We start from the raw sequence: 12,236 nt of genomic DNA on the forward strand, positions 1-12,236 counted from the left end.
CAAAAACATTTGATCGCAAGGTCATAGGTCAACCGATTCCTCCACAGGAAAACACGTCTGATATATTCTATACGACACTGGTGACGGCATGTGCGTCACATGACAGGAATATGTTGTCGACCCACCTAACTTGTACACTTGGCGAATGGGTAAAAAGATTCTTCTACATTGCCTGATTTAGGCTTTCTTGTGGATGTGGTAATTACTCCCAAAAAAGTGATGAAAACATATGAGTTTGTCACATAAACTGCAACAAATGAATCCAACAGTTTCACAGTCACACACTTTTCCCTGTGCTCTGTCAAAACATATGTTTTTAACATCTTCAAATTTTTCCGTGTGTAGACCGTCAAATCCTGCATATGTCCAAGCAAATCTGAACATGTCCTGGAATTTTGGAGAACGAAGTTGATTATGTGTGAGTGCCTGAACTTTGATAATTGTATGAAAATAAAAAATTAAACTTTTCGCTCGAAGGAAGACTTGAACCAAGGGCCTCTCGTTCTGCAACTGCTCACGCTAACCACGGGACGACGGCGCTCCTGAGTTCAGTTAATCCTTTATGTTGCCTATCTTGCGCATGGATTACTCAGTTTGTATATTTTGCTTATTTTTTTCATAGTTCCACACAACTTCTTCCTGTTTTCTCGATTGATCTGTGTTCAGTTTTTCAAGTCCTATCCACTGTGGCAACTTATAACTAAGTTTGAGGGGGGTGCAACGGGGAGGTTCCCTTGTAAGTACAGGACGTAAAATTTATTGGAAAACTCTTAACCAAAGTAAACGAACTACTGGTGACGGAATTATCTCAGAAGAACAATCACGCTTCAGGAAGGAACGTTCATGCAATTACAATATATTTATAATTAGATACATTATTGAAAAACGCCGGGAATTTGGCTTAGAAACGCATTTAGCGTTTATTGATTATGAGAAAGCTTTCGATAAGGTAAACACACCACATCTGTGGACAATATTACAAACAATTTTTCCTAAACACCTTATTAATACCATCGAGACTCTATATGTAAAGCTAAATAGCTGTAAGTTTAGGTTCGAAAATGTCAGATGAAATTTTAGCTCAGACGGCGGTAGTATCGCGCACACAAGGAATACTGGTACTAGAGCAGAGTGCTGGAGGAGCCGTCACCTGCGCTCAGGTGACTCACGTGAAAAAGTTGTCAACGTCACTAGGGCCGCGCGAAGGCAATTAACAGACTTAGAGGGAGGAATGGTAGTTGCAGGTACACGCATGGGACATAACATTTCGGAAATCCTTAGGGAATTCAGTATTCCGAGATCACAGTGTCAAGAGAGTGCATTGAGACCGACCACGTAATAAAATTCTGGCTGTAGAGAAGTACTATCACACCCGCTTGTTCAGAGAATCCGTAGAAATACAAAAACACGCGAACAGCTCCACCAAGAAAGAGGAAAGCCTGGAGGTAAACTGATCCTGGCTTCCCGTACTGCAGCAAACGACCGTCGCAGGTAGCAAGAGGAGAACCGCACCGGAAACGACCGCGGAGAAGCCCTCGGACGTTGGCTCCTCAGGTACATATACAGGGTGAGTCACCTAACGTTACCGCTGGATATATTTCGTAAACCACATCAAATACTGACGAACCGATTCCACAGACCGAACGTGAGGAGAGGGGCTAGTGTAATTGGTTAATACAAACCATTAAAAAGTGCACAGAAGTATGTTTTTTAACACAAACCTACGTTTTTTTAAATGGAACCACGTTAGTTTTGTTAGCACATCTGAACATATAAACAAATACGTAATCAGTGCCGTTTGTTGCATTGTAAAATGAAACCTCCGACGTTCAGTTGCGTATTGTAACAAACACGGGCCACGGTCGGCGAGCAGCATCTGCAGGGACATGTTTACGATGACGACCGTGTTTACGAGTGTGGCTGTAGTGCACTGTTGTGGTTTGGTCTAGCTGTCGCAGTGTCCGCATGTAGCGCTTGCTACTATTGTTATTCTGCATTCGTCTCCGCACGCAGACCAACTGTAGTACACTGTGTTACCAGACGTCTGTGATAGTGTAGTGTTGTAGGAACTGTGACCATGGTGCATTCGAACTCTGAAAAGGCGGAGATGATACTCATCTATGGCGAGTGTCGACGAAATGCAGCTGAAGCCTGCAGGGTGTATGCAGAACGGTACCCGGACAGAGAGCATCCAACGTGCTGCACATTGCAAAACATCTACCGCCAACTGTATGCAACAGGTATGGTCGTAGCACGCAAACGGGTCCGTAACAGACCCGTCACAGGAGAAGCGGGTGAAGTTGGTGTGTTAGCTGCTGTTGCCATGAACCCACACATGAGTACACGGGACACTGCGAGAGCCGGTGGACTGAGTCAAAGTAGTGTCATGCGCATACTGCATCGTCACCGCTTTCACCCTGAAACGTCCCCTTTCAATAATAGTACACTACTGTGCTTAAACTGACGCACAATATTTTTAGCGCAACGCAATCTGACTTTAAATAATCTCTACAAGAGAATGGCCCTGACTAAAATTAACCTGTACTTTTCACAAATCACTTACCTCACAAAAATCTTGGTTACTCCCACTACTGCAATACAGCGAGCGCCACTACTGCCAGCTAAATAAAAGATTCAAACTATGGAAGGCACTAACTACTGATAGGGATAGTTAGCAAATGAAAGATATTAATAGAGAACAAACAATGTATTTACCTTGATATCATATATATATATATATATATATATATATATATATATATATATATGACAAATTTCAAAACTCCGCCATCTCTCTCCCCACATCCACCACTGCTGGCGGCTCACCTCCAACTGCGCAACGCTACGCGCTGTTAACAGCCAGCTGCCTAACACTACAATGGCGAGTATTACAACAATGCAAAGCAGCCACAGACTGCACACAGCACAGCCACTGATTTTCATACAGAGGTGGCGTTACCAATAAAAAAAACCTAAACAGCCTACTTACATAGCCCCCATGCTCCCCACAAAAAATTTTACAAATTGGTTTGGGCAGTGCCCAATACAGATTTGAAAAAATTTTTCATAATTACAATAACAAAGAAATCAAATGCACACACTTATTGATACAATGTTGGTCAAATGCTCAAATTTTCTCACAGTCCATAAAGACAGTCCTGATCGTTCATGACGTTAAAATAGCAGTGTTTTTCTCAAAGTCTGAGCAGTAAAAGAAAATGCACACGGAAGTAGTGGATTTCCATGCAATCTTGAAGAAGTAGCGTTGTCCTTCCAACGGAAAGACAGTGCTGACTCTCGACATGCAGACAGGTCATGGGCCACAACAGAGCAAACCCACAGTGGAGTCAGTCGAAGTTTTGAAGAGTATTGGTAGGTAGGTCATCACAGAGCAGACCCACTGTAGTCCTGGTAGAGATTACGGTATTGGTGGGCCACCAGAGGTGCAGACCCAGTGTATTCCTGGTAGAGATTGTGGTACTGGTGGGTCATCAAAGATGCAGACCCACTGTAGTCCTTGTAGAGATGGCCAGCAGCCATCTGTTGTGACTGTGCAGGTGCACAATCACCATCGAAGAGTCTTGCAGAGAATATAGCAACTCTATGAACCACCACTTGTCCACTCACAAAAAAATTTGTTTGAAATGTCCTTAGAACCAGCAATGCTGTTATCCAGTCCCTTGCTGAATTATTAACACACGCGCAAACACTAACAGTCCCTACTTCTCACATATTGTCCATATACTATGACCAACAGAAACGTGTGCAGTGAAATGTAACTTACAAGTTACTTAATTTGATGAACTGGTGTCAATTACAATTTTATAACATAAGGATACAATTACAAAGGTACAAAATACATTATTAAAGAACATAACAATACAGATAACATTTGTAGTACAGGCTTTACAAAAGAATCAAAATAACATATACAACAGTGTTACAGGAATTATGACATAAGTAGATACATAAAAGATCAGAATAAATTTTGAAACATCAACTTTACACATGAGCATTAAAACAAAACAGAATAAATAATGTCTAAGCATATTTACAAGTTAAATAACATATTATTAAAACCAATTATATTTGAGGATAACAGTATTCCTCATCATAGTGAATAGTATTAGAAAAAAATTCTATGAAACTACACAGAGACAGGAAGAAAACAAATACACAAGGGTACACAAACACATAGGGGGATAACACAATGGAAAGGACAGGGTTCGTTTTCAGTGTAACTTTTTGTACTGCAGTATTTTGCGAACAAAACCTATTTTGTTCTTGGAGATCTCCCTTCGTTCATCATTATTCCCAAAAAGTCCTATCTATACCTGCTTTCTGTATTCTATTCATATTTCTTTCAAAATAATTATTTCTCAGTGCACAATACTCATTTTTGCCAAATCTGTTTCATATAACCTCCAAAGCATTCTTTCCCTATCCTCCATAGTTAGGTTCTTATATAGTCTACCCCCTCTTAAGCTAACTTAAATCTACTGAGCTCAGATATTAAACTAAGGGACGAGGCAATGCAGCAGCATAAAACAATTAACACAAACAACAATGATAAAAAATAGAAAAGGCAAAGCAAGCAGCATAAATTAGCAATATGAAACGTCCCCTTTCAATAATAGTACACTACTGTGCTTAAACTGACGCACAATATTTTTAGCGCAACGCAATCTGACTTTAAATAATCTCTACAAGAGAATGGCCCTGACTAAAATTAACCTGTACTTTTCACAAATCACTTACCTCACAAAAATCTTGGTTACTCCCACTACTGCAATACAGCGAGCGCCACTACTGCCAGCTAAATAAAAGATTCAAACTATGGAAGGCACTAACTACTGATAGGGATAGTTAGCAAATGAAAGATATTAATAGAGAACAAACAATGTATTTACCTTGATATCATATATATATATATATATATATATATATATATATATATATATATATATATATATAGAGCAGTTCATGACAAATTTCAAAACTCCGCCATCTCTCTCCCCACATCCACCACTGCTGGCGGCTCACCTCCAACTGCGCAACGCTACGCGCTGTTAACAGCCAGCTGCCTAACACTACAATGGCGAGTATTACAACAATGCAAAGCAGCCACAGACTGCACACAGCACAGCCAGTGATTTTCATACAGAGGTGGCGTTACCAATAAAAAAAACCTAAACAGCCTACTTACAACCCGTTTCATGTGTCGCTACATCGGCAATTACATGGTGATGACTTTAATCATCGAGTGCAATTCTGTAAATGGGCATCAACAGAGAATGCGTTGTAGTTCTACCTGTTTACCGATGAAGCGGTATTCACAAACCATGGGGCAGTGAATCTACGGAACATGCATTACTGGTCCGTGGACAATCCTCGCTGGCTCAGACAGGTAGAGCGACAGCGACCGTGGACTGTAAATGTATGGTGCGGAATCATTGGCGACCACCTCATTGGTCCTCACTTCATTACAGGGACCCAAACAGCTGCAACATACATCGCGTTTCTACAGAATGATCTGCCAACGTTGCTCGAAAATGTCCCACTGGAAACGCGTCGACGTATGTGGTATCAGCATGATGGTGCACCTGCAAATTCCGCAATTAACACTAGGCTGACCCTTGACAGGATGTTCGACGGGCGTTTCATAGGACGTGGAGGACGCATAAATTGACCAGCCCGTTCTCCTGATCTTACACCTCAGGACTTCTTTCTGTGGGGTACGTTAAAGGAGAATGTGTACCGCGATGTGCCTACAACCCCAGAGGATATGAAACAACGTATTGTGGCAGCCTGCGGCGACATTACACCAGATGTACTGCGGCGTGTACGGCATTCATTACGCCAGAGATTGCAATTGTGTGCAGCAAATGATGGCCACCACATTGAACATCTATTGGTCTGACATGTCGGGACACACTCTATGCCACTCCATAATTGAAAATGGAAACCACGTATGTACGTGTACCTCACCCCTCATGGTAATGTACATGTGCGTCAGTGAAAAAGACCAATAAAAAGGTGTTAGCATGTGGACGTAATGTGCTGTTCCAGTCTCTTCTGTACCTAAGGCCCATCACCGTTCCCTTTGGATCCCTGCGTAGTTTGGTGCTCTCCGATACACACGATCAAACAGCGGAGGAGTGGTACTCAAGCATCAACTTTAGGTTACTATATCTCCGGATGTAATTAACATTTTACAATGCAACAAACGGCACTGATTACGTATTTGTTTATATGTTCAGATGTGCTAACAAAACTAACGTGGTTCCATTGAAAAGAAACGTAGGTTTGTGTTAAAAAAACATACTTCCGTGCATTTTTTAATGGTTTGTATTAACCAATTACACTAGCCCCTCTCCTCGCGTTCGGTCTGTGGAATCGATTTGTCAGTATTTTATGTGGTTTACGAAATATATCCAGTGGTAATGTTAGGTGACTCACCCTGTAGTCTGCGGCCGCGAGCTCGGCTCCAGTTCACCGCCGGCACTGGAGGGTGAAACTCTGACAATGCCAGCCACTCGTGCTGGTGAAATGTCAGAAACGCCAGTAAAATCATCAGATGAACGTCGGCCGAAGAACCCGAGACAGAAGCCAATAGGCAAATTGTCAACAAGTGGCCACGAAAGCCTTAACAATTTTGTAGTGCAGAAAAAAACAAATTTCCGCCATTACCTCTTACAACGGACAACGCAGTGGCTGACGGCCTTCACTTAGCGACCGAGAGCAGCGAGGTTTATATAGAGTTGTCAGTGCATAATGGGGCACCCATTACCCCATGTAATCTGTTTTGATTATTCCAGTCTTGGTCTGCCTCTGCTGTTTTTACGCCTTGCTGCACTTCCCAGCGCCAGGTTAATCACTATTGGATGCGTCATTAAATTTCTATCATGACCTATTCTTTCCAGTAATTCTTCATTTCTCATTTTAACTGTCCACTCCATTTATAAAAATATTTCGAGAAGTCATTTGATGTGATGTCACCAGTTATAAAATCAAATCAAATTTACAAAAAACTTGGCACAATTATGTTGCACCCTCTCTGGTTTCGGTGCTATGTTGGCATCAGTGTCAAAAAGCCGTTGTATCCCCTTTTGACGCAGGCTGGCCAACATCCCGGTCGTTGATAGTCTGGATTCTGGCACTGGGTCGTCCGTGGTGTTTCCAACTTGTTTTGTCTGAGACAGATATAGGGTTCTCGCTGGCCACGGGAATACCTCAGCGTCACGTAAACTGTTCATAGAGACACGAGCCATGTGTAGACAAACCGAGCGAGGTGGCGCAGTCTTCAACGGATTCCAAAGGACGACGGTTCAAACCCGCGTCCGGCCATCCAGATTTAGGTATCCCGTTGATTCCCTAAATCGCTAAACGCCGAGATGGTTCCTACGAAAGGGCACAGCCGCTTTCCTTTGTTAAACTGTCGGGATTGGCGAGGAAGGGAAAGGAGTAGTTACCCGTTGAGGTGATGAAGTTTATGATAGACATGATGGTTTACTTCAGAAAAAGTCGTTGAACGCGGGCCTAGAGAAGCCGCCCAAACTGAAGTGGCTGCTGTCCAAGAGAGCAGGGGAGGAGAGCGTCGGAAGCTGCTAGCAGAAGAGAGCGGACTGCGTGTCCGCCCCCGGCGGCTGGTCGCGGCCCCATCCACACGTGACCACCTCCAAACCTCCCTATTAGACGCGCGGTTCGGTAGCGTTAACTCGTCAGCAACACCTGAGTTTAGCTGCTGATGGTTCAACACGTGAGTTTAGGAGTGGTTCTGAAACGTCCCCTTAGAAAAATTATACATGACTGTGCTTAAACTGACACACAATATTTTTTTAGCGCAACGCAATCTGACTTTCAGTAATCCCTACAAGAGAATGGCCCTGACTAAATTAACCTATACGTTTCACAAATCACTTACCTCACAAAAATCTTTGTTACTCGAATTACTGCAATACAGCGAGCGCCACTACTGCCAGCTAAATAAAAGATTCAAACTACGGAAGGCACTAACTACTGTTAGGCATAGTTAGCAAATGAAAGATTTTAATAGAGAACAAACAATGTATTTACCTTAATAGTCATAATATATATAGCAGTTCATGACATCCATTCTTACAAATGTACTGTTTCTGATGGACACACCTCCAGATTATCCATTCTCAAAAATCCGCCATCTCACTTCCCCACATCCACCACTGCTGGCGGCTCGCCTCCAACTGCGCAACGCTACGCGCTGTTAACAGCCAACTGCCCAACGCTGCAATGGCGAGTATTACAACAATGCAAACTAGCCACAGACTGCACACAGCACAGCCAGTGATTTTCATACAGAGCGCTACGTGACGGCGGCGTTACCAATAAGAAAACCTAAATAGCCTACTTACAGTTCTTTCCGGGATAGTGCAACGTGACTTACGAGCTGAAACTAGCCGCCAGGCAGAAGTCACTGGCGAACATCAACTGAAATATAAAAAAATTAAATTTTTATAATATTACATCCACTCAGTAACGGCCCCCACTGTACACCTTCTTCATCCGTCCCTAATACGAGCTTGTGCCCCATCTCCCGATATTAACCGGACGTTAAACATTAATCACCTCCACGTACGAACAAGCATTGTCCTACTGAAAAATGGCACCACGACAATGTCACATAAGTCAGCATGTTCGTGACGCACTGTTGTACCATCACAGTTCCCTCAACCACTACCATCCGCGTCTGAAATCATATCCAATGGCTGTTAACAGTATGACGCCAGAAGTAACACATTGGTAGATTGGGACATGCATTGTTCTGCTGAAAAATGGCACCACGATAATGTCACATGAGGAGTCAGCATGTCCGTGACGCCATGTTGTGCCATAACAGTTCCCACAACCACTACCAGCCGTGTCCGAAGTCATAGCCAACACCGCTGGACCGCTCCGAAACATTGGAAGAATGGGATCTCTGTCCATATCATCGTAATACTCGCTGACGGCGGTCATCCAGGGTAGTGCAGAACCACGATTCATTGCTGAGCAAAATGCCACACCATTCATCAGCAGTCATGCTTCCTGATCACGACACCATTTCCAATGCAGCCATTTGCGTTGTGGTATTCGCGACAGCCTATGCTTTGGAAGGTATTTACCTGGTCTGGCTGCTGCTAGGCTATAGCCTATGGTGCGTGATGATACAGAATGGTGCAGGTAGTCTGTTACTTGTTCTGGGATGGCAGGCGCTGATGTGAAGGGGTTACGATGTGGCTGGTGCACAATACGACCATCCTCCCTTACGGTGATCAGACGTGGTCTGTCGGAACCTTGACGACGACTCTACCTGCCCTCACGTTCGCACGCAGTCCAACACATGGTCACTGTTACATCCGAATGCTTCGCAAATCTGGATACTGGACGATTCGACCAGCTGGCCAAACGGAAAACCACAACGCGTCCCTTTCAAACTCTGTCTGGTGCTGATAACGCTACCCCACACGAGTACGTAGGGTCTCCGTGCCCTTCTCAGCGATCAGTTAACATCCGACGCTATTCAAGCCTCTTATGTACCCTACCAGACCTGGTAACAACAGCAAACACGACCAACACTAATTCACTGTAGTAGTCCTTCTACCTTAATCTTTTACATATGCGACAATGTACAAGCTACACGTACGACGTTATGTAGATAGTTGATCATCTCTTATGTGTGCTTCACTTTTTTGTCAGGCAGTGCATTATTTGCCTGTCTCTGCATTTTAGTCCCAACCTTCTGAGGATTGTTAACATTGAATTCCAACTACACACTCCAAGTGTGGTGTCACCGCTAGACACCACACTTGCTAGGTGGTAACTTAAATCGGCCGCGGTCCTGTAGTACATGTCGGACCCGCGTGTCGCCACTGTGTAATCGCAAACGTAGCGCCACCACAGGGCAGGTCACAAGACACGGACTTGACCTCGCCCCAGTTGTACGGACGACATAGCTTGCGACCAGTCATATCAAGTCATTCTCTCATTTGCCGAGAGACAGATTAAATAGCTTTAACCTAGTCCATCGCTACCACCTAGCAAGGCGCCAGTTGTATCAGTGCTAATAGCTTCCTACTATGCACGAGATGTATTTCAACAAGAACAACATCATTAAAAGTTAAGTAATCTACCCAATACGTTCTTTTCTTTATAGTTTTTCATCCAGTCTCCTGTTTCAGAATTTACGCCCGTCTGCGTTAGTTTCGCGTGCACCTAGCCACTCATTGTGTCGAGACTTTAGGGAATCGACACAACAATATTTTGGCGACGAGGTGTGGTGCCGCGCCCACGTTGCAGTTTTTGTGTTCTATTTGCTCTAATTTGCTTGTGTCATGGCTTCACCGCATTCTCCAGATGTACTGTCCGAATTTTTTCGCTTGCAGAATCAGCAGACGCAGGCGTTATTGGAAGCCCTTGGACAGCTCGTCCAGGGTCAACGTGCGCTGCAAACCGATGCGGCGGCAGCCGCTTCTTCGCTACCGCAGCCACACAACGCTGTCGCACCGCCATTTAGGCCCTTTGAGGCCGAGTGCGAAAGCTGGACTGAGTGGACCAGCCAGTTCCACTTCCACATGGCGGCATATGGAATTCAAGGTAACGGGCGGCAGCCGTTTTTGCTTTCTTGTGTCGGTGTGTCTACCTACCGTGTGATAGTGAAATTGTTTCCCCGTCGCGACGTAGCAACTCTGTCCTACGAAGAAATTTTGTCTGCTTTAGATGCCTATTTCAAAGAAACAGTTAATGTAGTTGCAAAACGGTATACGTTTTTTCGTACAAAACGTACGGCCGGTCAGACTAATAGGGAGTGGGTAGCAACTTTGCAAGGCCTTACTAGAGACTGCGCGTTTGCCTGTGAATGTGGCCTCCCATATTCAGATACTATGGTGCGTGATGCAATAGCACAGAACGTGTCTGATGTTCGAATACGGGAACAGATTTTGAAACTCGTAAATCCCTCCCTTCAACAAGTGATAGACATATTGGACAGGCAAGACACACTTGACTTTGCTCAGGCATCATTTGAAACTTCGCCAGCAGTGTGTCACGTTAATCGGCCCGCCCGGCCCGCTGCACGGGACGCTAAGCGGCCCTCGCGCCCGACTTCGCTGCGGCCGCCTAGCCTGCAACCACGTGCGCCGCGTAAGCAAGCAAATGCAGTGAAATCATGCCCGCGGTGTGCAACTAGACATTCGCGTGAAAATTGCCCGTCACGCCAAGCTATTTGCTTTTACTGTCAAAAGAAGGGACATGTTCAAAGTGTTTGCCAGAAAAAGCTTAGATCAGACAATCGCAATAATTCCAGGCCTTTTGCTTCGCGCCGGAATCGCACCCAGGACACTCAGGCTCGTGGACCTTCGCCCATGGACATTCATGTAGTTCATGCCCACCCGTCCAGTGACACTTTAGCTAACAGTGACTGTGTTCGTCCCACCCAAAGTGTGTGTCGACGTCGAAGGAAATCCCGTAAAGTCGCAAGTGCTTCTGTACCTGTATCAGTTCAATTTGCACGTGACAGTCGCTCTTGTCGTCACCAAGACAATAAACTTTTTGTGGACTTAGACTTTGAAGGCAAAGTGATCCCATTCCAGCTCGATACCGGAGCTGCAGTTTCATTGCTCAATCATGACACGTACAAACAACTGGGCGCCCCGCCATTGCGTGCCGCAAATGTTAAGTTAACTAGTTACTCAGGACAGCATCTACCTGTGTTAGGACAGTGCAGCCTTATTGCAACATACAAGGGACAGACAAAACTTGTGTCATTTTATGTTCTTCGTTCCTCTAGTGCAGTGAACTTGTTTGGTTTAGATTTGTTTCAATTGTTTAATTTGTCTATAGTAAATCAGGTCCTATCGGTGAATCAGACTGTGCCTTCCGCCAGCGTTTCTAGTCTTTGTGAAGAATTTGCAGACATTTTTGCACCGGGCCTTGGTTGCGCTAAGAACTATGAAGCGCATTTGGAACTGAAAGACAACGCGCAACCGAAATTTTTCAGAGCGCGCAATGTTCCCCACGCATTGCGTGATGAGGTCGCAAGAACATTAGCCGAATTAGAATCTCAAGGTGTAATTGAACGTGTGCAGGCTTCTCTCTGGGCCTCACCCTTAGTCATTTTGCCAAAACCTTCCGGAAAATTGAGACTTTGTGTGGACTTCAAGGCCACTGTGAATCCACAACTTGTGACTGCTACTTTTCCTTTGCCCCGCCCGGAAGATCTT

The sequence above is a fragment of the Schistocerca nitens genome, chromosome 4 (genome assembly GCF_023898315.1).
Source record: "Schistocerca nitens isolate TAMUIC-IGC-003100 chromosome 4, iqSchNite1.1, whole genome shotgun sequence".
NCBI classification, from domain to species: Eukaryota; Metazoa; Arthropoda; class Insecta; order Orthoptera; family Acrididae; genus Schistocerca; species Schistocerca nitens.